This window comes from Pleurodeles waltl, chromosome 4_2 (assembly GCF_031143425.1).
Source record: "Pleurodeles waltl isolate 20211129_DDA chromosome 4_2, aPleWal1.hap1.20221129, whole genome shotgun sequence".
Classification (NCBI taxonomy): Eukaryota; Metazoa; Chordata; class Amphibia; order Caudata; family Salamandridae; genus Pleurodeles; species Pleurodeles waltl.
This window is the reverse complement of record NC_090443.1, coordinates 1,014,527,030-1,014,553,491: the sequence shown is the minus strand read 5'-3', so window position 1 is coordinate 1,014,553,491 and position 26,462 is coordinate 1,014,527,030.

The following is a 26,462-nucleotide window of genomic DNA, read 5'->3' as shown; positions in this document are numbered from 1 at the left end:
GTTCAATCCTGGGGAGTGCAAAGCCACAGTCTCTCAAGTGGATAACAGTCTCCACTGGTTCTGGAGGGGGACTGGTGCCCAGAGTGCTTCATCCTGTGCAGGACAGACAGAGTGGATGCATGTTTCCACTGGTTTTGGAGGGGGACTGGTGCCCAGAGTGCTTCATCCTGTGCAGGACAGACGGAGTGGATGCATGTCTCCACTGGTTCTGGAGGGGGACTGGTGCCCAGAGTGCATCACTCACCCCGTGACGGTCCCTGTTGCGTCACTGACCCTGCCGCTCATGGGTTAGCGGTGCTTGAGTTGGCGGTCCTTGCCCTGTTCAGCAGTGCTTGAGTTGGCGGTGCTTGCCCTGTTCAGCGGTCCTTGCCCTGTTCAGCGGTGCTTGCCCTGTTCAGCGGTGCTTGAGTTGGCGGTCCTTGCCCTGTTCAGCGGTTCTTGAGTTGGCAGTCCTTGCCCTGTTCAGAGGTGCTTGCCCTGTTCAGCGGTGCTTGAGTTGGCGGTTCTTGCCCTGTTCAGCAGTGCTTGCCCTGTTCAGCGGTGCTTGAGTTGGCGGTCCTTGCCCTGTTCAGCGGTACTTGCCCTGTTCAGCGGTGCTTGAGTTGGCGGTGCTTGCCCTGTTCAGCGGTCCTTGCCCTGTTCAGCGGTGCTTGAGTTGGCAGTCCTTGCCCTGTTCAACGGTGCTTGAGTTGGCGGTCCTTGCCCTGTTCAGCGGTGCTTGCCCTGTTCAGCGGTGCTTGAGTTGGCGGTCCTTGCCCTGTTCAGCGGTGCTTGAGTTGGCGGTGCTTGCCCTGTTCAGCGGTCCTTGCCCTGTTCAGCGGTGCTTGAGTTGGCAGTCCTTGCCCTGTTCAGCGGTGCTTGCCCTGTTCAGCGGTGCTTGAGTTGGCGGTCCTTGCCCTGTTCAGCAGTACTTGCCCTGTTCAGCGGTGCTTGAGTTGGCGGTGCTTGCCCTGTTCAGCGGTCCTTGCCCTGTTCAGCGGTGCTTGCTCTGTTCAGCGGTGCTTGAGTTGGCGGTCCTTGCCCTGTTCAGCGGTGCTTGCCCTGTTCAGCGGTCCTTGCCCTGTTCAGCGGTGCTTGCCCTGTTCAGTGGTGCTTGAGTTGGCGGTCCTTGCCCTGTTCAGCGGTGCTTGAGTTGGCGGTCCTTGCCCTGTTCAGCAGTGCTTGCCCTGTTCAGCGGTTCTTGAGTTGGCGGTCCTTGCCCTGTTCAGCGGTGCTTGCCCTGTTCAGCGGTGCTCGAGTTGGCGGTCCTTGCCCTGTTCAGCGGTGCTTGCCCTGTTCGTCGGTGCATGAGTTGGCGGTGCTTGCCCTGTCAGCTGTCCTTGCCCTGTTCAGCGGTGCTTGCCCTGTTCAGCGGTGCTTGAGTTGGCGGTCCTTGCCCTGTTCAGCGGTGCTTGAGTTGGCGGTCCTTGCCCTGCTCAGCGGTCCTTGCCCTGTTCAGCGGTGCTTGAGTTGGTGGTCCTTGCCCTGTTCAGCAGTGCTTGCCCTGTTCAGCGGTGCTTGAATTGGCGGTCCTTGCCCTGTTCAGCGGTGCTTGAGTTGGCGGTCCTTGCCCTGCTCAGCGGTCCTTGCCCTGTTCAGCGGTGCTTGAGTTGGTGGTCCTTGCCCTGTTCAGCGGTGCTTGCCCTGTTCAACGGTGCTTGAGTTGGCGGTCCTGGTGCTTGCCCTGTTCAGCGGTGCTTGAGTTGGCTGTCCTTGCCCTGTTCAGCGGTGCTTGCCCTGTTCAGCGGTCCTTGCCCTGTTCAGCGGTGCTTGAGTTGGTGGTCCTTGCCCTGTTCAGCGGTGCTTGCCCTGTTCAACGGTGCTTGAGTTGGCGGTCCTGGTGCTTGACCTGTTCAGCGGTGCTTGAGCTGGCTGTCCTTGCCCTGTTCAGCGGTGCTTGAGTTGGCTGTCCTTGCCTTGTTCAGCAGTCTTTGCCCTGTTCAGCGGTGCTTGAGTTGGCGGTCCTTGCCCTGTTCAGCGGTGCTTGCCCTGTTCAGCGGTGCTTGAGTTGGCGTTCCTTGCCCTGTTCAGCGGTGCTTGCCCTGTTCAGCGGTGCTTGAGTTGGCGGTGCTTGCCCTGTTCAGCGGTTCTTGCCCTGTTCAGCGGTGCTTGCCCTGTTCAGCGGTGCTTGCCCTGTTCAGCGGTGCTTGAATTGGCGGTCCTTGCCCTGTTCAGCGGTGCTTGAGTTGGCGGTCCTTGCCCTGCTCAGCGGTCCTTGCCCTGTTCAGCGGTGCTTGAGTTGGTGGTCCTTGCCCTGTTCAGCGGTGCTTGCCCTGTTCAACGGTGCTTGAGTTGGCGGTCCTGGTGCTTGCCCTGTTCAGCGGTGCTTGAGTTGGCTGTCCTTGCCCTGTTCAGCGGTGCTTGCCCTGTCCAGCGGTCCTTGCCCTGTTCAGCGGTGCTTGAGTTGGTGGTCCTTGCCCTGTTCAGCGGTGCTTGCCCTGTTCAACGGTGCTTGAGTTGGCGGTCCTGGTGCTTGCCCTGTTCAGCGGTGCTTGAGCTGGCTGTCCTTGCCCTGTTCAGCGGTGCTTGAGTTGGCTGTCCTTGCCTTGTTCAGCAGTCTTTGCCCTGTTCAGCGGTGCTTGAGTTGGCGGTCCTTGCCCTGTTCAGCGGTGCTTGCCCTGTTCAGCGGTGCTTGAGTTGGCGTTCCTTGCCCTGTTCAGCGGTGCTTGCCCTGTTCAGCGGTGCTTGAGTTGGCGGTGCTTGCCCTGTTCAGCGGTCCTTGCCCTGTTCAGCGGTGCTTGCCCTGTTCAGCGGTGCTTGAGTTGGCAGTCCTTGCCCTGTTCAGCGGTGCTTGCCCTGTTCAGCGGTGCTTGAGTTGGCGGTCCTTGCCCTGTTCAGCAGTACTTGCCCTGTTCAGCGGTGCTTGAGTTGGCGGTGCTTGCCCTGTTCAGCGGTCCTTGCCCTGTTCAGCGGTGCTTGCTCTGTTCAGCGGTGCTTGAGTTGGCGGTCCTTGCCCTGTTCAGCGGTGCTTGCCCTGTTCAGCGGTGCTTGCCCTGTTCAGCGGTCCTTGCCCTGTTCAGCGGTGCTTGCCCTGTTCAGTGGTGCTTGAGTTGGCGGTCCTTGCCCTGTTCAGCGGTGCTTGAGTTGGCGGTCCTTGCCCTGTTCAGCGGTGCTTGCCCTGTTCAGCGGTTCTTGAGTTGGCGGTCCTTGCCCTGTTCAGCGGTGCTTGCCCTGTTCAGCGGTGCTCGAGTTGGCGGTCCTTGCCCTGTTCAGCGGTGCTTGCCCTGTTCGTCGGTGCATGAGTTGGCGGTGCTTGCCCTGTCAGCTGTCCTTGCCCTGTTCAGCGGTGCTTGCCCTGTTCAGCGGTGCTTGAGTTGGCGGTCCTTGCCCTGTTCAGCGGTGCTTGAGTTGGCGGTCCTTGCCCTGCTCAGCGGTCCTTGCCCTGTTCAGCGGTGCTTGAGTTGGTGGTCCTTGCCCTGTTCAGCAGTGCTTGCCCTGTTCAGCGGTGCTTGAATTGGCGGTCCTTGCCCTGTTCAGCGGTGCTTGAGTTGGCGGTCCTTGCCCTGCTCAGCGGTCCTTGCCCTGTTCAGCGGTGCTTGAGTTGGTGGTCCTTGCCCTGTTCAGCGGTGCTTGCCCTGTTCAACGGTGCTTGAGTTGGCGGTCCTGGTGCTTGCCCTGTTCAGCGGTGCTTGAGTTGGCTGTCCTTGCCCTGTTCAGCGGTGCTTGCCCTGTTCAGCGGTCCTTGCCCTGTCCAGCGGTCCTTGCCCTGTTCAGCGGTGCTTGAGTTGGTGGTCCTTGCCCTGTTCAGCGGTGCTTGCCCTGTTCAACGGTGCTTGAGTTGGCGGTCCTGGTGCTTGCCCTGTTCAGCGGTGCTTGAGCTGGCTGTCCTTGCCCTGTTCAGCGGTGCTTGAGTTGGCTGTCCTTGCCTTATTCAGCAGTCTTTGCCCTGTTCAGCGGTGCTTGAGTTGGCGGTCCTTGCCCTGTTCAGCGGTGCTTGCCCTGTTCAGCGGTGCTTGAGTTGGCGTTCCATGCCCTGTTCAGCGGTGCTTGCCCTGTTCAGCGGTGCTTGACTTGGTGGTCCTTGCCCTGTTCAGCGGTGCTTGCCCTGTTCAGCGGTGCTTGACTTGGCGGTCCTTCATTGCCCAGCTGGGCTGGGGCTGGTGGTCCTTCATTGCTCAGCTGGGCTGTGGCTGGCAGGGCCCTCCTGTGCAGCTGGGCTGTGGCTGGCGGGCCCTCCTGTGCAGCTGGGCTGTGGCTGGCGGGGCCCTCCTGGGCAGCTGGGCTGTAGCTGGCGGGGCCCTCCTGGGCAGCTGGGCTGTGGCTGGCGGGGCCCTTGGGAGGAGTCACAGCTGAGTCCACACTCCCCCCAGGACCCCTGTGAGCGGCTTGGGTGGCTGGAGTCTTCCCCCTCTCCCGCCGGACACTGGCCAACTTCTGGTGCTTCACAGGGGGGGGACTGGCTGTGCTCTGGCTCCGTGATACACTGGCTGGCCTGGTGGCCGGTGCACTCCACATACCTGTGACAACAGGCACCAATCGTCCCGGTGATTTTGTGGCTGAGGTGCTAGTACGTGACCTATGAGTTGGACGGGGTTGGTGGTGGGAAATAGGTTAAGGGTGGACAGGAAAAGTTGTTTGGAGACACTGGGACGGGTAGCTGGAGGGGGTTTGGGAGTGGAGGAAGAGGTGGTGGTTGTAGGAGGTGTAACTTTTGTGGATTTGGGTGCAGGTGCATGCGCTTGAGGCTGTCGTGAGGTGGATGGCTGTTGGGTGGGTGTGTGCCTGCGTTTGTGTATCTTGGGAGGGGGCATCACAGACACACTCGGAGAGGACACAGGGGACGTGTGAATGGTAGCGGAGGTGGTGACTGCATGTGAGCGGGGTGTGCTGGTGGGTGTGCTGGTGCGGGACGTAGGGGCTGTAGTGGTAGTGCATGCAGGTGTGAGTGTAGACGAGACTGGGAGGGAGGAGGGAGACGACGAGGATGGGGACACAGTGGAGGCAGTGGATGTTGGTGTGTCTGTATGTGTGTGATGCTTGCGTGAGTGCCTGTGGGATGTGTGGTGCTTATGTTTGCCTGAGCTTCCCTTGTGTGGTGAGGTGTGTGCAGGCTGGTCTGATGGTGTGCTTGGGATAGGCAGAGGTACAGGGGGTTGGGTCTGGGTGGAGGAAGTTGGAGGGGGGAGGCTAGAGACAGGGACGATGGCTGCCATCAGTGCTGAGGCCAGAGTTTGAACAGTTCGATGAAGGGCAGCCTGACCAGAATGAATGCCCTCCAGGAATGCATTTGTGTGTTGCAACTCCCTTTCTACACTCTGGATGGCATTCAAAATGGTGGACTGCCCAACAGTGAGGGACCTGAGGAGGTCAATGGCCTCCTCACTGAGGGCAGCAGAGGTGACAGGGGCAGGGGCTGAGGTGCCTGGGGCGAAGGTGATGCCCACCCTCCTGGGTGAGCGGGCACTGGGCGAAGGCTGAGGGGCTGCTGGGAGGGCGCTGCTGGTAGGGGGGGTGGCGGCTGTACCTGTTGAAGTGGGGGGCACAGATGTTGCCGCCACCACAAGGGAGCTCCCATTGGAGGACGAATCCGTGTCGCTGGTTGCAGATCCTGTGACCGCCGTGGTGCTCCCCTCGCCCTCCATCCCACTGGTGTATTCAGAGTCCGTAGTGTGGGCCTCCATGCCCATTTGGGACGCAGCTCCCTCGTGCTCCGGTGCCACTGCACCTCCGCCTGATGATGCTAATGCACACAAGAACAGGGAGACCGCAAAAAGAGGGGGGGGAACAGAAGAAAGAAAGGTTGAGTGCATGGTTTACCGCTACCGTTGGCGGACAAGACAGACACAGCAGCCCCCTGCACTACGTCGCGCTGTTGGGATCTACAGTGTAATTCCTGGGAAATGGCCTAAAAGGCTATTGACGACATCTGCACACATAGATGACACAGGTGCATGAATAGCTGTACTTGGCACTCTACAGAGGTGGGGTGGGGGCCACCGGGCCATGCCTTACGAAGAGGCCTAGCCTACGGAACTCGCCCTGGCCTAGGGAAACCCACAGCCCTCCTCCCCCACCAAGACCCCTCCACTGCGCGCAAAGTCAGCAGAATGAGAGTGTACTCACCCCCTTGTTTCTGCTGTGATGCCCTCAAGCGCCCATCCAACTCAGGGTAGGCCACCGCCAGGATCCGGAACATCAGGGGGGTCATGGTTCGACGGGCACCCCTCCCACGTTGGGAGGCCATCCCCAGCTGAGCCTCCGCCGTCTTCTTGCTCCAGCGGCGAATGTCCTCCCATCTCTTCCGGCAGTGGGTGCTCCGTCTGTGGTGGACCCCCAGGGTCCGGACGTCCTTGGCGATGGCACGCCAAATATCCTTCTTCTGGTGGGCGCTGACCTACATGAAATGTACAGGGGAGGAAGAGTAGTCATTACCAACTGCACCTTCAAAGTGAGTGGCCCCCATCCCTACCTTTGCCATGTGGCACATGCACCCACCGTCTTTCATTCACTCAGAACTCTGCCCCCTTCCTTCTTACACCAGCCCTCTCCACACAGGCATAGCCCATACAGCATGCTCCCTGTGTACTTACCTGTTGGTCTGGAGGACCGTAGAGTAGCGTGTACTGGGGGAGGACCCCATCGACGAGCTTCTCCAACTCCTCTGCAGTGAAGGCCGGGGCCCTTTCACCAGACGCACGAGCCATTGTCTCTTCCAGACCGAGGTCACAGCAGCACTTGCAATGTAGGTCTTCTCCTGTCAAAGATCAGGTATCGAGTGATTGAACAGATAGAAAATGGCGGTCACGTCCGCGGCAGTGCGTACCATCACCGCCGGTGTACATCGTCATTGGCTCCTGGGACCCATAGGGTCCAATGTTAACCAATGCAGCATTTGCCGCGGTCTTCGACCGCCTACCGCGACGGTTTACAACGCCAGCGCAGTTACCTCACATCCCATTTTCCCAATTTACAGGTCAGGCAGCCGCCATTTCAGGGGCCCACATGGCCTAATTACCAACTGCGTCACACAAACCTAGACCTACTCTCAACACACATACAGGCCATCTTTTGTGTATGAATGGTGTTCTGTGTAGACTGTGGGTACATACCGCTGAGTTGATTGACTCTGTGCTCGCTGTTGTCCTTCCTAGGCACCGTCCGCTGGGACATGTGAGGATATGGCGGAATCCTCCGGTGTACCGACCGCTGGTGGACCTGTCGACAATGGAGGAAAGACATTTGATCATCACCTACAGGTTTGACCGTGCCACAATCCAGGAACTGTGTACCCAGTTGGAGCCAGACCTGATGTCAGCAATCCGCCAACCCACAGGAATCCCCCCTCAAGTGCAGGTGCTATCAGTGCTCCATTTCCTCGCAAGTGGGTCTTTTCAAACAACTGTGGCCATGGCATCAGGGATTTCCCAGCCTATGTTTTCCAACGTATTGTCCAGAGTGTTGTCTGCCCTGCTGAAACACATGCGGAGCTACATCGTTTTCCCTAAGGTGGAGGACTTGCCTACAGTGAAAGGTGACTTCTATGCCCTTGGACATATCCCCAACATCATAGGTGCCATTGATGGGACCCATGTGGCTTTGGTCCCCCCCACAGGAGTGAACAGGTGTACAGGAACCGGAAGAGTTATCATTCCATGAATGTACAAATGGTATGTTTGGCAGACCAGTACATCTCCCATGTGAATGCCATGTTCCCTGGCTCAGTGCATGACGCCTACATCATGCGGAATAGCAGCCTCCCTTATGTGATGGGTCAACTACAGAGGCACGGGGTGTGGCTATTGGGTGACTCTGGTTACCCCAACCTGTCATGGCTACTGACTCCTGTGAGGAATCCCAGGACCAGGGCAGAGGAACGCTACAATGAGGCCCATGGGCGGACTAGGAGGGTGATCGAACGCACCTTCGGTCTCCTGAAGGCCAGGTTTAGGTGCCTCCATATGACAGGTGGATCCCTATTCTACTCACCAAAGAAGGTGTGCCAGATCATCGTGGCCTGCTGTATGCTTCATAACTTGGCTTTGCGACGACAGGTGCCTTTTCTGCAGGAGGATGGTCCAGATGGTGGTGTTGTGGCAGCTGTGGAGCCTGTGGACAGTGATGAGGAGGAAGCAGAGGAAGAAGACATTGACAACAGGGATTCAGTCATCCAGCGATATTTCCAGTGAAACACAGGTGAGAATACATTCCTGCCTACTACATGTGCTTTTACACTTCTACCTCTCTCCTGTCTGTCGTTTTCACCCAGTGTATGGTCACTGAGTTGTCACTTTCCCTTACGGTTTCACAGGTGTGGGTCCCAACGTGTGTCATCTGCTTAGATTCCCCATGGACTAGAGCTGTGTGACATAGGTATGTTGACATTACTATTTGCTGGATATTTTGTCACTGTAATTGCAAATATACTATTTCAAAATCACAGACAGACTCCAGATCTTTTGGTGGTTTAGGTGTGTTTATTTACATACAAAATATTGGAGGGGGAAGTTAAATGGTGAGGGATGATGGCGGAGGAGTGTCCATGGCAGAGTCCAGTCTATTTGTCTCATAGGTGCATTGCCCATATGGGCATAGGAAGTGGAGCTGGTGAAGTTCCAATATGGACAGGGTGACAAAGTGGGACAGTGGGTTGACAATCAGGGTGGTCTCATTTTTTGGCAAGGGTCTTGGCATTGTGCTCTGTCTTGTTCCTGGATCTCAGGGACCGCTTGCGGGGTGGTTCTCCATCTGCAGGGGGGTAGGGTGCTGGTGTGGTGGTCCTGTGGCGGTGCCTCCTGTCCACTAGCACCGGCGGAGATGGTGGGCAGTTCATCGTCCATGCTAGTGTCAGGGGCCCCTTGTAGTGCCACAGAGTCCCTCCTGGTGTTGAGTATTTCCTTCAGCACCCCTACGATGGTGCCCAGGGCGGAGCTGATGGTTCTGAGTTCCTCCCTGAACCCCAAATACTGTTCCTCCTGCATGCGCTGGGTCTCCTGAAACTTGGCCAGGACTGTTGCCATCGTCTCCTGGGAGTGGTGGTATGCTCCCATGATGGAGGAGAGGGCCTCGTGGAGAGTGGGTTCCCTTGGCCTGTCCGCCCCCTGTCGCACAGCAGCCCTCCCAGTTCCCCTGTGTTCCTGGGCCTCCGTCCCCTGGACCGTGTGCCCACTGCCACTGCCCCCAGGTCCCTGTTATTGTTGGGGTGGTGGGTTATCCTGGGTTCCCTGTAGTGGTGGACACACAGCTGATTGACGTGTCCTGGGGACGGAGGTATGGGCCCGCTGGGTGGGTGCTGTGCTGGTGTTACCAGAGGGTGGAAGGTGTGTGGTGGCCTGTGCCTGTGTGAGGGGAGCCGACTGTCCCGAGGCCCCCGATGGTCCGGGCTGGTCATCTAGATCCAGTTGGACAGAGCTGCTGTCATCACTGTGGGCCTCTTCTGTGGGTGGGGTAGAGATGTCTGGAGTCTCCTGTCTGGTGACGTTGGGTAGTGGTCCTGCAGGGGTGGAAAAGCATGATTATTGCATCTGTGTGTGTCATGGTGTGCAATGGGTGTGTGACCGTGTACCCCAGTGCTAGCATTCCTGTGGGACCTTGTGTGATGATGGTTTAGGGGGGTGTATGGGTATGTGCAATGGGCATGCTTTAGTGATGGGTGTCCATGCTTTGGTGTTGCATGCAGGGCTTGGTGTTGGGATGGGTGGTTTGTGATATTGGGACATATGTGAGGAGTTGGAGTGATGGGGGTGAGGGTGAGGGTATGTGATGGCATGCAGGTAGGGTGGGGGATATGGTAGTTAAAGGTTTGACTTACCAGAGTCCATTCCTCCACCGACTCCTGCGAGGCCCTCAGGATGCAGAATCGCCAAGACCTGCTCCTCCCATGTTGTTAGTTGTGGGTGAGGAGGTGGGGATCCGCCGCCAGTCCGCTGAACCGCCTGGTGGTGTCTTGAGACCACGGAATGCACCTTCCCCCGCAGGTCGTTCTACCTCTTCCTGATGTCGTCCCGCTTTCTTGGGTGTTGTCCCACTGCATTGACCCTGTCGACTATTCTTCGCCATAGCTCCATCTTCCTTGCAATGGAGGTGTGCTGCACCTGTGCTCCAAATAGGTGTGGCTCTACCCGGACGATTTCCTCCACCATGACCCTGAGCTCCTCCTCCGAGAACCTGGGGTGTCTTTGCCGTGCCTTGGGGTGGTGTGGGTGATGTGTGGGGTGGTGTGTGTGGTGATAAGTGTGGTGATATGTAGTGGTGTGTGGTGTTTTGTGCGTGGAAGTTGTGTGGGTGATGGTCTTGAGTGCCTGTGGATGCAAGTTTGTGGATGGTGGTGTCTCTCTCTGGCCTTCGTTCGTGAATTTTGGTAGTAGGGTTTTGTGGGTGATGCGGATGTGTGTTTTATATAGTATTGGGTGTATGGGAGTGGTGTGTGTATGTGTATCAGGTGTGTGTATTTCGAATTGTCCAATGTGGCGGTGTTTTGTATGTGTGTGTGTATTTTGAGCGCGGCGGTGTGTACCGCCAATGGAATACCGCGGTTGAAAGACCGCCGCGTGGATTCGTGGGTCATGATAGCGTGGGCGTATTTCTGTTGGCGTGACAGTGGAGGTTTTTTTTTTCCGCCAGTTTATCACTGACCTTTGGTGTGGCGGACTTGTGTGGGTGTCTGAATTTTGTCGGATTTCGAGATGTGGGTCATAATAGCTGTGGCGGAATTCTGTGGCCGCTGCAGTGTGTTGGCGGTCTTATGCACGGCGGTAAGCGTCTTTTACCGCCAATGCTGTAATGACCGCCATAGGATCAGAAGCTAGATTTCAATTCCATCCCAGAGCCATGCTAAAAGTTTCTTTTGTGTTTAGATATGAATGCTTCTGCACTGCATATCAAGTCCAGCTGTGCAGCCTGAAATCCAGTGTCCCTGCTCCTTTCTCTTGCCTCATTGTACTTTCTCCCAGTGCTTAATTTGTAAATAAAAACGTGCCAGTGCCCAAAGCCCTCCTCCTAAAAACGCAGCTGGTGCAGTTAAATGTGCGAGCACGGAATACTGAGGCAGCGTAATCCCAAAGCCATCTCGGCCTCGTTAATTGATTTAGGGCCACTCCCTGCCCTTTCAGCTCACTCTTGCAGCTTTTTGCTTTCTCCCATTGTGATGCTTTTTCATTTTTCTCTTCCTCAATCTTTCTCATATGTGTCTTTTGCTCGCAGTAAATGCTTGAGGCAGAAAAATAAGCCCCGACCCTGAAAAATAAGTGCCAATGCTGCGCAGCAGAAACCTACGGTTTAAATTAAGCACTGCTTTCTCCTCGTCTACTTTTAATTTCTATGTTGTTAGCGAGAAGTTGGCAGTGTTTCGGTGAAGTTCACATTGCTCCTGTTGGATCTGGATTGCAAGATCAGTGCATGTGGACCAAATGTTCTGTATGGGAAACAACAGGTCTGCCAACAGACAGTTAAAGCTGTCCACAGGCAACACCTAAAAACTGCACCTTTCCACCAGTGACACATCAGAGCTGCACCCCAAAGTCACTGAAGTCCTCTTTGTGATGAGGGGACGAAGCGGCACTGTGGATGCTGCTGTTTACCACAGTTGTCTCAGTAAGTAAGGTACTATTTTATTATAATTTAATAAGCAAGTTATCTTTACTTTACTTTTAAACATACCTTCTCAAGTATTGTATTTCTTATGGCCCAGAAAAATAGAGCTATATACACTGTTAAGTAACTTGTTGCCTGCTTGTTTCGGTATCCTTTATCTAGTTAGATTCTATTTATTCATGGCAATTAAAAATTGTTTACTGCATCATGTAAAGTGAGATGCAAAACACAGGGCCTCATTTACAAGAATCTGACACATCTTCTCTGATGCGTCAGATTTCTTATGCTACCCTACGACCCCCTAACGATGCCATGGATGCACTGTATTTAAAATACAGACCCCCATGGCGTGCGTTTTCACAGATGCGTCAGAAATTGTGACATATCTGTTGCGCTAACCTCACGCATTGCTGGACTAGCTTGAAAAAAAAATGGCACTACTCCAGCAATGCCAGGAGGCCATTGAGAAAAACCCTGCGTCAGTTTTACGCCTGCTCTGAGTAGGCAGGAAAATTCTCATGCAGTGAAGTCGCAGAATGATGCATTCAAATGTAAATTTCACTGCATCAGTTCTGCGTGGTATTTCCCATGGGAATACCTACTTTGCATACATTATAGCTGCTGCAGGTATAATGTGACGCAAGGCTTTACAAACTGACGCACTGAGCCCAATGAATCAGTTTGTAAATGTGGAGCAGTGTAGAGAACTGTTGGGCTACGGTTGTGTCGAAACAATGGTGCAACGGCCTTGTAAATGAGGCCCTCAATTTCTGTAAAAACAAAAGCAAGCTAATACCTTTGAAGAAGGAAGAAGGTGGTTTGCAGCGGTCAGATTTCAACAGGTTTTTATTGGGCCAATAAAGACAGATACATTTGTCAGTGTCTTTAAAAGATTAAGCCAATAGCCTTTGAAGACGGATAAAGGTGGTTTGTGACTGGCAGATATCAACGGATATCAAAAGTTGTTTTTGTTAGCCAAAACAGAACAGTGATTCCAAGCCTCAGATGATACACCGACTGAGTACCGGCCCCTCCCACCTAACAACTGAAAAGGAATTAGTGAAGACCAGGACTTTCTGGCTGATTTGGTTGTATTCTTCAAAGTTCAACTTCACAGATTGTCAGATATACGTCCTGCTTGATCATAACAGTCATTAAAAATTAAAACTATTTCAGCAGCACATCTTTGATCTGTGCAGAAATTATTAAAATCAAAAATGTGTTAGACTGGACTCAAATGAAAGAAGAAGGTATAAAACCGGTTACAGATGTAGTAGATAGAACCACATCCACGACATTTAAGCAACTTCCATTAAACATTGAACTTTCTGATGTGGTATTTTAAGGATTCCATAAGTTGAAAAGTGATATCTCTTTTTTAACCATTACTAAACACTCTGGAAGTAAACAATATTTTTGCCAAACCCACCGAGCAGCTACTGTTTACAAATGATTCGAGAAACCAAGAAGTTTGGCACCAAATTCGATCAGACATTGTTTGGACTATGTAGTTTAGGTGAAAAAAGACAAAAGTCGAGAAAAATAGGTATTGATTTGTGTGAAATGTATTGAAAAGTCTCATTGTTAACTGCTCATATATGCCCTGCAATAAGAATGTATTAGTAGAAAACAGTGGTATCTTGCATGTATTTAATTTTGTTGATGAATGAAATAATATATTTGAAGAAACAAGACTATTTTTGAATTTGCTGAGCACTAGGTTCTGTTTCCCATTCCTTGGGCTACACACATCTTTAATTCTTCTATGGCAGTGGTTCCCAACCTTTTGACTCCCTTGGACCCCAGTGAATTATTATTGGAAGCCAGGGACCCCCAGACAATTAAAAAAATACACAAAGAGTACACACCAAACAAATACTCAGATTACTACAGATATAATTATTTTATATTGAAAAAAAGCTAAAAAAAAATGTAATGGGAGGGTTGGCGCTGCATCTTGACGACTAACTTGTCAATGTTTAGTTTTATTTAGGAAAGCTGAATCCTCAGGTCAGATTCTACATTTCCCAAGTGATTTCTGTTTTTATTTTTTAGGTACATAAGATCTGAGAAAGCTTTTTGACATAAATATGTGGTGGGGAAAGGAAGTAAAACCTTAAGGGCCTCATCTCTCCATAGCATCTCTATCACATGTAATTGATTTTTTATAGCACCTCTCATACCAGTGTAGGGAGTCAGAGCACTTTACAGGAGACGAAAAGGTGTGGGATTCAAGTCATCCACACTGGTAAGCATTTTCTAAGAGTGCTTGGTCTGGAGAAGCACAAACTCAGGATTCAGAACACAACACAGTGGTTAGCGTTGACTTTAATAAAAATGTAAGCAAACCATGCAAGCACACCTTTTTTTGCAGCAAGGAAAATGACAGTCTAGGGGAAAAAACAACTTTCTAATCTGTGCCTTGCAGTTTGCATGTAGCTCCTTAATGGCAGTTCATAGCTCACTGTGCTAGATTATGATTGTAACTTATGAACTGCACAGTACAAAAAAATCCCTATAACAAAAGCTGTAACCCACTGTGCTATGCACATAAGATACTGTTATTTGCCTGATATATGTTCTTTGCAGCAGGCACATTAACCATCTGCACTACCTTTGTTTAAAAACTGGCACTAGACAAAACTCCCATCTCTCTCCAGCAGGTACATTAATCACTAGAGTAATCTTGATGCTTGTATTTTTGTTGGAAAGCTGCTGGATGTACCAGGAAGTTTGCAGTGCTTTCAAAACTACTGCAAAAATGAAGCAATGAATATAAAAAAAACATGCACATGTTTGTCAGAGGCACCAGTTGGAGAAGTATCTTCCTCCTGGCCCAGGCCTGCGGACCCCCTGGCAATGTGTCAGGGACCCCTGGGGGAAACCACTGTTCTATGCCACCTGGTGATGCTTGTTAGATATACTTTATAGGTGCTGCCCCTGTGACAGCCCTCCCACCTATTTCATCTAACTTAAATCACTCTTTAAATCCAAGTAGTTTGCCATGTCTTGGGCCCCTGGTTCCCTCTGTTACTGCCTGGCTTTAGTGAGTACTTCTTGTGTACATGAGAGGTTGGGATCCACCATTTTTTGACCCCTGTATATATGTAGCACCTACGGTCGTGGGAGGCTTAGTGGGGTCTCCTCTTTTTATGCCCCTTTACTGGTACTGACTTTTCCTTTCCCCTCTTCCTGCAGAAACACTTAGGGGCATACTTAGGAGCCCCGAGTGCCATTCCACAAGCACATTAGAGTCATTTTTTTTACGCAAATGCGTTGCTAAAGTGGCATTTTCCCTACACCATATTTACAGCATTGCGCCACTTTGTAAACCCTTGCGGCATATTATGTCTGTGTCATGCTTAATGTAGGGGGCAAAAAATGGTGCAAGACAATCTAAGAGATGCACCATATGTTTCTGCACTTTTAACGCCTGCTCAAAGCAAGCGTTAAAAGGGGACGCGCCATTATTCATAATGGGCCCCTACGTACTCTGCAGCAATAGTGCCAAACTGTTGGTGCAAAGCCTGCAGAGTACGTCAATAGCGTAAAACAAATGAAGGTATTGCCCCTTACCCTATGCCATGGTGCACCACATTGTAAATACAGCGCACACATGGTGGTGGTAGGGGGGCGCTAAGGGGCGCAAGGAAAGTGGTGCTGCACTCGGTGCAGCGACACTTCCCTTAAATCTGCTCCTTACAGCCAACTGTATATGTCTGATTAAAAATCACGTAAACTTCTCCGGTCCCTATGTGTTCACTTTCACTAGGACCAAACCACTCCCACAAGATCAGCCTGTGGCCTGAGTAAAACAACGTGAATAAAAGAGTAAAGGTCATGGTGTGGCCAATGTTGTGCATGTACTCAAATAAATGAGCTGCCCGCCCATTCCTCGCATCCAGTCCCGTGTTCTGCTAAAGAAGTCAGGACCCAGAAACAGCCCCTAACTGACCGGGATCATCTGAGCCTTGTCTACAGGTCAGAGTGACAGCTTACACTAGTAGCTGGGTGCCACACAGCCGTGTGCCACCTGAAGGCAACACACTGCTGCTTAATCGATTTCCTCCAAAATCTCAATACCACCTTTGAAAGGCAAGTTGGATGTAAGCCAACCACTAGTGTTCTTGGATAAAGGGTAACTGCTTTGGTTTATTCAGAGTTCACCTTTTTAGGTCGAGCATAGCAGGGCGCAAGCGCTGCTTCTCCGACCTGTTGTAATCTATTTGTGGGCTTTAACCACGTCCACCTCAAGCCCATCACTTTCATTCGTTCCTGGGCTTGCCTTTCAAAAATACCTTGATGTCATTGATAAATGCTTTACTTTTGTCCTGCCATGAGGCGGATTTGTTACGCCTTGCAGACTGACCCTGCTACATGGATGACTGCACGCTTGCCGATATACTTCAGCATGGGTGAACTACATTTTCCTTTTGTCTCTCCCCTTCACGCTCCATAGCAGCCATGGTGCTCACAGCACGAACAGCGCAAACTCGATCAGCGGTATTGGAGTGCTCGTCAACTTGTTTTCTTTTGACTTTCCCCTTTGCGCTCCATAGCTTTAAAAAAACACTTCTAATTGGTAAATACTTTATGTTAAAAACAGAGAAATCCTCAAAGTGGTTCTCCCACTACAATATTCACTGCACTCGGGAAACTCGCCCCATAATGCTTTGTGGGGCATTACTTTTACAAAACATTTTAGCCATAACTCAGCCTGTGGTGGTCCTAGGACAAAGGGACCACCTTCAAAACATTCACAGCGACGTGCTCTTTCTGTCTACACCATGTCTGGGTCCTCACACTAGATTAATGGGAACCCTAGAATAACAACCCCTCCTACCAGTCAGTGTCTTTTTAAGTACTCTCATGGCTGGAACTTTTTTTTTTTTTTAAACAGCTGGGAGTACTTTGTGTTTTAAGGGCCTTGTTTGTAATATCATTGCAGTAGGCCTGCTAGCGCTAAAAATATGCAGTGCATTATGAGCTCTAGGGGCTAAATATATGGTTACACTGCATTAGTTTCAGTCATTTGCTTTTATGTGGTTATGTTCTCTAAGGACTAAATATATGGTTAAATGCCCATGTTTCTTACAATTGTTATTTTTATTGCAGTGTTCTGTAGGGGCTGTTCTGAGAATTATGGTTAACATACTATAATATTCGCAGCACAAAAACCTGCCTCATAATGCTTTGCAGGGCATTGCTTTTACAAAACATTTTTGCTCATAACTCAGCCTTTGGTGGTCCTAGGACAATGGGACCATCTTCCAAACGTTCACCACAATGTCGTCTTTCTGTCTAGATCATTGCTGGTTCCCCACACTAGGTTAGTGGGGACCCTAAAATAATAACCCCTCAAACCATCCAGTGTCTCTGTAAGCTCTCTTATGCTGGAACATTTGTTTTTATAGCTGGGAGTAGTTTGTGTTTTATGGGCCTTATGTGAAATAATATTCCAGTAGGCCTGCCAGCCCTTTAGTTATATCCAGGGCCACCTGAATTATGTGTCAAGAAAGGTCCAGTTATGCATTTACAATTCCAAGAGACCAATTGCATTGTAAATGCCTGTTGCTTGGAAGAGTTCTGTACACCAGCGCAGAGAATGAATGAGACAAGACTTGGCCTCTCAAAGGTTTAGAGAGCGTACTCAAGGAATGAGGAAACATACTTCTGATGCAGCCAAAAGAACAAAATGAAAACATCTCAAGAGTGTGTTTTACCACAGCCCAGATCCCAGTTGTTCACTGCACTGCCATGAGTAGCTTTGGTGTTTTAGAGACTACAGAGATCTGAAGCCTGTAACTGCTGCCCACCTCAAACATGCTGACACCACAGAGTGACCACTGGTAAGAGAGAGAAAAGACACCTGTGGGACAGACCATGAGGAGGTGCAGACATTCCTGTGTCCTGTGTGACGGAAGACTGTATCTGTGTGTGAGGGCCTGCAAGCCTGGGGCCCAGATTTACTACTACTTTGCACCGCACTTGCATTACTTTTGTAACACAAACACTAAGCAAAGTGTAATGCTGGGATTTACTCTCCAATGCAAATTAGGATTTTTGTTGGATAGTTTCCCAAAGAAACACAAAATTGTGCTACGAGCTAATTTATTTTATTTTGCATCAAGGAGGTGCTGCATGGGTGGGTCATGTGCATTCTCATGCAACTACCCATGGGTTTTGATGGAAATCCCAGTCTACAAAACGTGAATAGCAGGGATTTGCGCCAAAATCTTACACCTCGTAAAGGCAGGCATAAAAAGGGGAAATGTTTCATTTCTCCTCGTTTTTTCTTACTTTATATGCGTGCTGCATTGTACAGCTCACAGACAAATCAGAAAAAGTGTTAAGGGGTATCGTTTGCACTTGAGAGCTAGGTTTCCAGTACAAAAGCTATTCCTTACAGAATGCACACACCTTTGCACCATGCCTGGGCGCATGGCAACCTAAAGTGCACCAGTGCGGGTAAAGAGAAAAACAGCACCTTATTTTAGTATACATGGCACTCTTCTGATCTTTCCATTTCATGCAGGGCAGCAACTTCAGTTGTGTGAATTTTTCATAAATCTGGACTTTCAGGTCTTATCACCACGTCTTTTTTCCCCTCTGTATGTGGTACCAACCTGTAGCTGACGGTGGTACACTGTTCCCTCTACCACACCATCGTTTCTCCCACCAGCTGCCAGTACCTAACTGCACATAGCAGAGCACCAGGATGCTCAATCATGAGTGATGGAGCGCTTTAGGAATACAATATTCGTGTATCCAAAATGTTCTAGCTTACGCGACAAGACTTTTCAATTCTATTAAGGACAAGGAGGCGAGGATTATGCTTCTCTTTCTTTACTGACAAAAAAACAGCAGCCAATGAAAAAATAAAACTACAATACCCATGAGGTCACAGTCTCGACATCACCCCCAATCAGCGTATACCCATCCCTATATATGGCATATCCACCAAAGTCTGTCCTCTTTTTTTGCTCTATAAGAACTTCAATAAAACATAAAGTCCAACCAATAACTTCTCAACTTTAGGGACAACACAACCAGTGCGGAACGTCCAACTTCAATGCTCAGTCCATGGAGATCTTTCAGGAAGTCTTCTCATCTGAAAACAGAAATATAGTGCAATAATCTCTTGCATAGTAAACAATATAATCATATATAACAAGTCTGGGAGGGATAATCAACGATAATAATACAGTATCTTACAATGCTCTTTAATCAATGAAAAAACGCGGGTAGGATAATCCTCGCCTCCGTGTCCTTAATAGAATTGAAAATTCTTGTTGCGTAAGCTAGAAAATGTTGGATTCTATGTCAGGACCGGAGGCTTCTGATTATGCTTGTTTAAAGCTGATCTACAATTACCGAAGCCCCATCCACAATAGGTTTATGATAGAAGAGTTTAAACGTGGAATCGGAAGACCAGTCTGCGGCTTTCATAATAACTTCCAACCTAGAACCCACATTAAAAGATTTGGAAGCCATAGCTCCTCTGACAGAATGGGCTCCAAAGACTGTAGTGTCAATGCCCGCTTCTTGAAGCAACCATCTGATCCCCCTGGACAGTGTAGCAGTCGAAACAGGCCCAAAGGGTTTTTGAAGTGAAATCAACAACTGTCCATTCGAATCCCTACGAAATTCACGAGTGACATCTTCATATACTTTTAAACATTTAACTACATAGAGCTTAGCATTATCTCTAAAACTAGGATACGAAATGCAAGTAGAATGAGATTTGGTACGTTTAGAGATTCTAAAAGCGACCCCCAAAGGGGTAAATACTCTACCTGCAATATCCAGTGCTTTAACATCTGATACTCTCCTGCAGAAAATAAGACAGAGAAACATGGCTAGTTTCGCCGACAATTATTTTCTGGTTAAACCTTCATTGGCTGGCCAAGCCACCAAAAATTTCAAGACAATATTAACATCCCATAATACCAAATACTTAGGTTGAAGGGGCCGAACTACTCTGATGCCACGCAAAAGTTTACAAATCAGAGGGTGTTCTCCAATTGGTTTACTATCTATTCTGGGATGTTTCGCTTTGATGGCTGATCTGAAATTATTAATAGTCCTATGAGCCAGGCTTTGAGAGACTAGATGAGATAACAAATCTGCTATCAAATGAACAGGGCCCCCATGGGATCCACGTTCCCTTGACTGCACCAATCCAACCATCTCTTCCAGGCCGAAGCGTATCTTTTGTGTGTGCTAGGTGCCAAGGATTGAGAGAGAAAGAATTTAGTGTTTTTCGAAAATTGAGAGACTTGTTGCGATCCCCCGAAATCCTCCAAGCCATGAGGGATAATTGCCCCTCCAGAATGAGAGGATGTGGAAGGCCCATCAGGCCTAACAGTAGATCCTCCGATCTCTGGATCTGTACAGGAGATTCACAACAAAGATCTAGAACCACTGGGAACCAAGATTGAGCTTTCCAACAAGGTGTCACCAGAACCATTTCTACCTTCTGACGAAGAATCTGGGAAAGTACTCGATGAATCATCGAGAAAGGAGGAAAGGCGTAAGTCAGTTCCTCCGACCATATCTGGAGAAATGCGTCTGAATTGAGAGCTTGAGGATCCGGACTCCAACTGTAAAACCTCGGCAGATGTGCGTTCAGACGAGACGCAAACAGATCTATTGAGAAAGGACCCCATCGCTGATTGAGGAAGCGAAATACTCTGGGGTATAACCTCCAATCGCTGACATCCTGAAGATACTGGGAGTTCCAATCTGCCGCTACATTCACTGAGCCCGGAATATATTCGCCGTGATAAATATCTGATGGGCTAGACAAAAGTGCCAGAAATCCTTCGCAATCTCTACTAGCATTCTGGACCATGTTCCCCCCAGTTTGTTTATATATCTGACAGCGGAAATGTTGTCCATCTTCGGGAGGAAACAACATTGAGTCTTGACAGGGGACAACGTCTTCACTGCAAAAGAGCCCGCCAGAAGCTCTACACAATTGATGTGCTTACGGAGCTCTTCTGGGGACCAACGTCCTCCCGTCTCCATTTGACCACATCTGGCTCCCCATCCCCATCTGCTGGCGTCTGACTCTATGATTATCTCCGGAATTGATGCAAAGATTGCTCTGCCATTCCAGGCATCCATATGAGTCAACCACCATTGGATTTCCGTTCTGGCTTCCTGGGACAGTCTCACTTGCTCTGAGTAGGAAAGACCCTTTCGAAGATGTATGATCTTCATTCTCTGCAGGGCTCGATAATGTAGAGGCCCCGGAAAAATAGCTTGAATAGACGATGCTAGGAGGTCCACCAATCGGGCAAGAACCCTCAAGGAAATCTATCTGTTGGGCTGGAATCAATTGGGATTTCTCTGCGTTCATAATAAACCCCAGATCTTGGAGCAGCTGAATGGTCCAGGATAGATGGAGAAGTACGAGGCTCTTTTGTTGAGCCATGACTAAAATGTCGTCCAGATAAATGATTAGCCGAACTCCTTTTTCTCAAAGCCATTGCACCACTGGACGCATTACCTTGGTGAAAACCAGGGAGCTGAAGACAGCCCGAAGGGAAGAGCTGCAAACTCGTAACAATTTGTTTGCCAAAAGAACTGAAGGAAGCATTGATGAGGAGGAAAAATGTGGATGGTTAGATAAGCATCCTTGAGGTCCAGCCGGAACATCCAATCCCCTTCTAAAAATAGATCTCGAAGGAGATGATTACCCTCCATCTTGAAATGTCAATAGGCAATCCAAGAATTGAAATATCGGAGATTGAGAACTAATCGAGAACCCCTCCCCCTTTCTTTTGGACCAAAAAGATTGTGCTGATGAAGCCTCTTGGATGGGGAAGAGAAAGAACAATCGCCCTTTTCTGAAGTAAGGTTTCGACCTCCATATCTATGAAAGAACTCTCTTGTTGGGAAAAAAGGAGAGGAGGAGGAATGGAACTTTGTTCTGGTTTTGAGTAAAATTCTAGGTGATAACCTTGAACGGTTTCCAATAACCAAGCATCTTGAGTGATGCGAGACCAATTGTGTATAAATAGACCCACTCTGCCCCCCAGAACTACTTCCCCAGAAGGAAGAAGAATTACCTGTTTGGGAGGAATTCTGACCATGTTGTCCTCTATGTGATCCTCTGGGGTTACGTAATCTGTAACCACGACCTCTCACGGGGTAGAAGTTGGTGTTGGTCTGGTAACCTGAGGAACCTCTGCCTCTGTAGAAGGGTCTGGAAGTCTGAGGGCTGAACCGGCCTGACGTTCGACCTCCAAAACTCCCGGCCCTGCGAAAAAGGCCACTATTGAGGAACTTCTTGATGGAGGTTTGGGCTTTATCTAGTGCCAAGATGGTAGCCACATATTTGACTAAGTCCTTGACAAAACAGTCACCAAACAGGAGTCTATTCGCCGAAGGGCCCGCAATTCGGTCAGTTTGGGATCAATGCGCAAAAGGAGGGATTTCCTGCGCTCTTTAGAAATGGCGCAGTTGACATTCCCTAATAGGGACATAGCTCGTTGGGCCCATTCCAGTAGCACTTCCGGGTCAATGACCTCCTGTGACTCTTTGGCGTTGACCACTAAATCCAAGATTTTGTAAGAGGGCCAGATATATCTAACAGTTTGTCTTGGCACCGTCGCCAGGCCCTATCAATACCCTTCTTGGGGTCTTTTGCGTACTTTTTTAGGAACGTCACCATGTGTGGATCCAGTTCAGGTGTCTCTGCGACCTTGCCTGAAAGTGCCGGTCGGGGACACTCAGAACGTAGGGTATTCCTGACATCCTTCTCAAATCCCTTTCGCAATCTAGCTTGCACAAACTTTGCCACTTCTTGACATGGGACCCATTCAGTGGAACGAGGATGAATGATGGAATCCGGGTCAAATTGTAAATTCTTTCCCATAACTGGTGTCTCGGGGTCATCAGTATGACGGGCTTTGCGTTTGCCCTGCATTTTCTCTTGAACAGGAGATTTGTTTGTAGTGGAAGAATCTGAATCACAATGCTGGCTAGTTTGGCCAGAGGGTGTAGAAATAGACTTAAAAGCCCCATATTCATGATGGTTTAAGACTGAATTAATGATCTGGTCAAGTAGGTTATCAGATGACCGGGCAGGCTCAGTAATATAGACCTCGACAGGGGTGGGGTTCCCCGAGCCTGCGCCAAAGCGCCTGAATCCAAAATTAAAAATGGGTTGCGCAAAAGGACGATAGGCTTTGACCAACTCCTTGTTAACAGAGTCCTGCACATGGAAGTCAAGGGCTTCAACAAGGCACTCTTCCATATGCTGATCATATTGGCCAGCATCATATTCCCCATATTGGTCATCATTAAAATGTGCCATATTTCTGTGCTAAGTCACTATATATTTTGAGGTCCCAATGCACAGAAGTAAAGTGGGAGGGGGAAGCCCCAAGTGCTTTGTAATTGAAAGTACCGGTTAAATGAGGAGGAAGCACTTTCCAGACAACAATTTTCCCTAGAGCCAGGCTCTTTGGTATTATTTCAGCCCCTCCGGGCGTAGTTGAAGCGTTTCAGGCAATAAAAGTGTTTTCGCAGGGAGAAGACGCTTTCTCTTGCTCGGAACCACACGCACAGAGGAGATTGTGCGCAGGCACGCGTTCCCGCGAGAGAAGGCGATTAGGGGAGCGACCCTAACGCTTCAGGCCTCCTCTCCGGCAGGCTTTCTAAAGGAAAACGCGTGCGCCTATGTGAAAAGAAAAAACAGCAATAAATCTGTTAGAATCAGATAAAAAGGTAAACAGAAGAAAACGTGCATGCGGGCGCTTAACCCCACATACACTTTGCTGACAGAAATAGTGGGAAGATTTCACAAATCAGATCACGCTCGAGCGAGCGCAAAGCTCGACACACGCTATGTCGATTAAAACTGACACATTGAAAATATAATTAAATACATAAAGGCATAAGGCGCTTGTAGGCACTAGGCCACGCTCGAGACAATTATACATATAACAGCTTAGAAATATTGAAATGACCTAACTCTATGCTGCAGCAGCAAAGAAAGAGGACGGACTTTGGTGGATATGCCATGTATAGGGAGGGGTAGACCCTGATTGGGGGTGATGTCAAGACTGTACCTCGTGGGTATTGTAGTTTTATTTTTTCATTGGCTGCTGTTTTTTTGTCAGTAAAGAAAGAGAAGCATAATCTGAAGCCTCCGGTCCTGACATAGAATCCATTCACGAGGGTCCATAAACCGCCTCACTGCCTCGTTGTTTTGTTGTAATGAATGTTTCTTTATGTGAGTTATTCAAACATCACTACCTGTGTTACTTGACATCACAATCTTCAGTCAGGACTCAATAACAGGTGACATCTGGAGCTCTCAGTTCACAGCTGTAAGGGGTAAACCATGTGAGCAGGAAGGGAGGGGTGGATCAGCAGGGGACTGAACCAAAGAGGGAGGGAAAGGAAATAGATCAGTTTTCTTTCTGAAAGGTGCTGAACTGTGAGTGAGAACATCCACGGCTCCCCCAGCAGAGCCCCCAAGAGGCTGGAGCAAGTAGCAGTCTTCTTTGAGTAAAACGACGGAAGCCTCAAGGGTCCCCTCGGTGCCTGGGAATCAATGCAATTGCGGCTCCCCATCCTCCGACTGATGCAACCAGGAGAGCATGTTTGCTGCATGACATAGCTGGTGCTGGCTTCATCCGCCCTCCTTTTCATTCAGCCGTAGAGATGGCATCCCCATTCGTACACCAGAGTGGAATAAACAAGCATTTGCAATGCACTGAGTCTTGCATTATGTCGAGTTAGAGTTATTAGCATTGTAAACTCCTAACCGAACTTTTCTTGGCACATTAAATGAAAAAAAAAAACAATCGCGATTGCACTGTGAGCTGCGAAATAAAAAGAAAAAGTAGTCCAGAAATCATACGGAAAACATGGAGCCTCGTATGTTTCCAGTAGTTTACCGGTGCTGTGTAGGTGGGCTAACCACCGAAAAAGGCATAATGAATGCATGCCTTTCACGAATGAAAGCAAGTGGATTTTAAAAGGCAAGCCCACGAACCAATAAAAGAGACTGACGTAACATGGGCGTGGTTAAAATCCCCCTAAAGAGTGATTAGAAGAGGGACGGAGCACTTTGCACTCGCCCCTAAAAACTGACTGAGAGTAACGCCCATTTTAGATACAGAGTTGTATTGCATTTGAAGTTGTATCCGAGGACGCGAACAGGCCCACAGAGAGCATGAACTGAGATATAGATTTACAATAAATATTACCCAGAATGCTTAGTGATGCCTTGCAACTCCACCAAGCTACTATGCATATTTATTTGACTTAAGTCTCATTACTTTTTTTATAAAAACAATGATACTGCCTTGACATCACATTTATTAAACGATGGACGTGCAAACTGGATTAAGCATGGTACACCAGTTCAGTGAGATCACAATAGTATGTGGCATATGTAGTTCTAGGGTGTAGGAGGCTGGACTGGCTTGTAGTGAGTACCAAGGGGTACTTGCACCTTGCACCAGGCCCAGTTATCCCTTATTAGTGTATAGGGTGTCTAGCAGCTTAGGCTGATAGATAATGGTAGCTTAGCAGAGCAGCTTAGGCTGAACTAGGAGACGTGTGAAGCTACTACAGTACCACTTAGTGTCATATGCACAATATCATAAGAAAACACAATACACAGTTATACTAAAAATAAAGGTACTTTATTTTTATGACAATATGCCAAAGTATCTTAGAGTGTACCCTCAGTGAGAGGATAGGAAATATACACAAGATATATATACACAATAGCAAAAATATGCAGTATAGTCTTAGAAAACAGTGCAAACAATGTATAGTTACAATAGGATGCAATGGGGAAACATAGGGATAGGGGCAACACAAACCATATACTCCAAAAGTGGAATGCGAACCACGAATGGACCCCAAACCTATGTGACCTTGTAGAGGGTCGCTGGGACTATTAGAAAATAGTGAGAGTTAGAAAAATAACCCTCCCCAAGACCCTGAAAAGTGAGTGCAAAGTGCACTAAAGTTCCCCTAAGGACAAAGAAGTCGTGTTAGAGGAATAATGCAGGAAAGACACAAACCAGCAATGCAACAACTGTGGATTTCCAATCTAGGGTACCTGTGGAACAAGGGGACCAAGTCCAAAAGTCACAAGCAAGTCGGAGATGGGCAGATGCCCAGGAAATGCCAGCTGCGGGTGCAAAGAAGCTTCTACTGGACAGAAGAAGCTGAGGTTTCTGCAGGAAGGAAAAGGGCTAGAGACTTCCCCTTTGGTGGACGGATCCCTCTCGCCTTGGAGAGTCGTGCAGAAGTGTTTTCCCGCCGAAAGGACGCCAACAAGCCTTGCTAGTCGCAAATCGTGCGTTTGGCGTTTTTGGACGCTGCTGGGGCCCAGGAGGGACCAGGAGGTCGCAAATTGGACCTGAAGAGAGAGGGGACGTCGAGCAAGACAAAGAGCCCTCACTGAAGCAGGTAGCACCCGGAGAAGTGCCAGAACCAGGCACTACGAGGATGCGTGAAACGGTGCTCGCCGAAGTTGCACAAAGGAGTCCCACGTCGCCGGAGACCAACTTAGAAAGTCGTGCAATGCAGGTTAGAGTGCCGTGGACCCAGGCTTGGCTGTGCACAAAGGATTTCCGCCGGAAGTGCACAGGGGCCGGAGTAGCTGCAAAGTCGCGGTTCCCAGCAATGCAGCCCAGCGAGGTGAGGCAAGGACTTACCTCCACCAAACTTGGACTGAAGAGTCACTGGACTGTGGGGGTCACTTGGACAGAGTCGCTGGATTTGAGGGACCTCGCTCGTCGTGCTGAGAGGAGACCCAAGGGACCGGTAATGCAGCTTTTTGGTGCCTGCGGTTGCAGGGGGAAGATTCCGTCGACCCACGGGAGATTTCTTCGGAGCTTCTGGTGCAGAGAGGAGGCAGACTACCCCCACACCATGCACAAGCAGGAAAACAGTCGAGAAGGCGGCAGGATCAG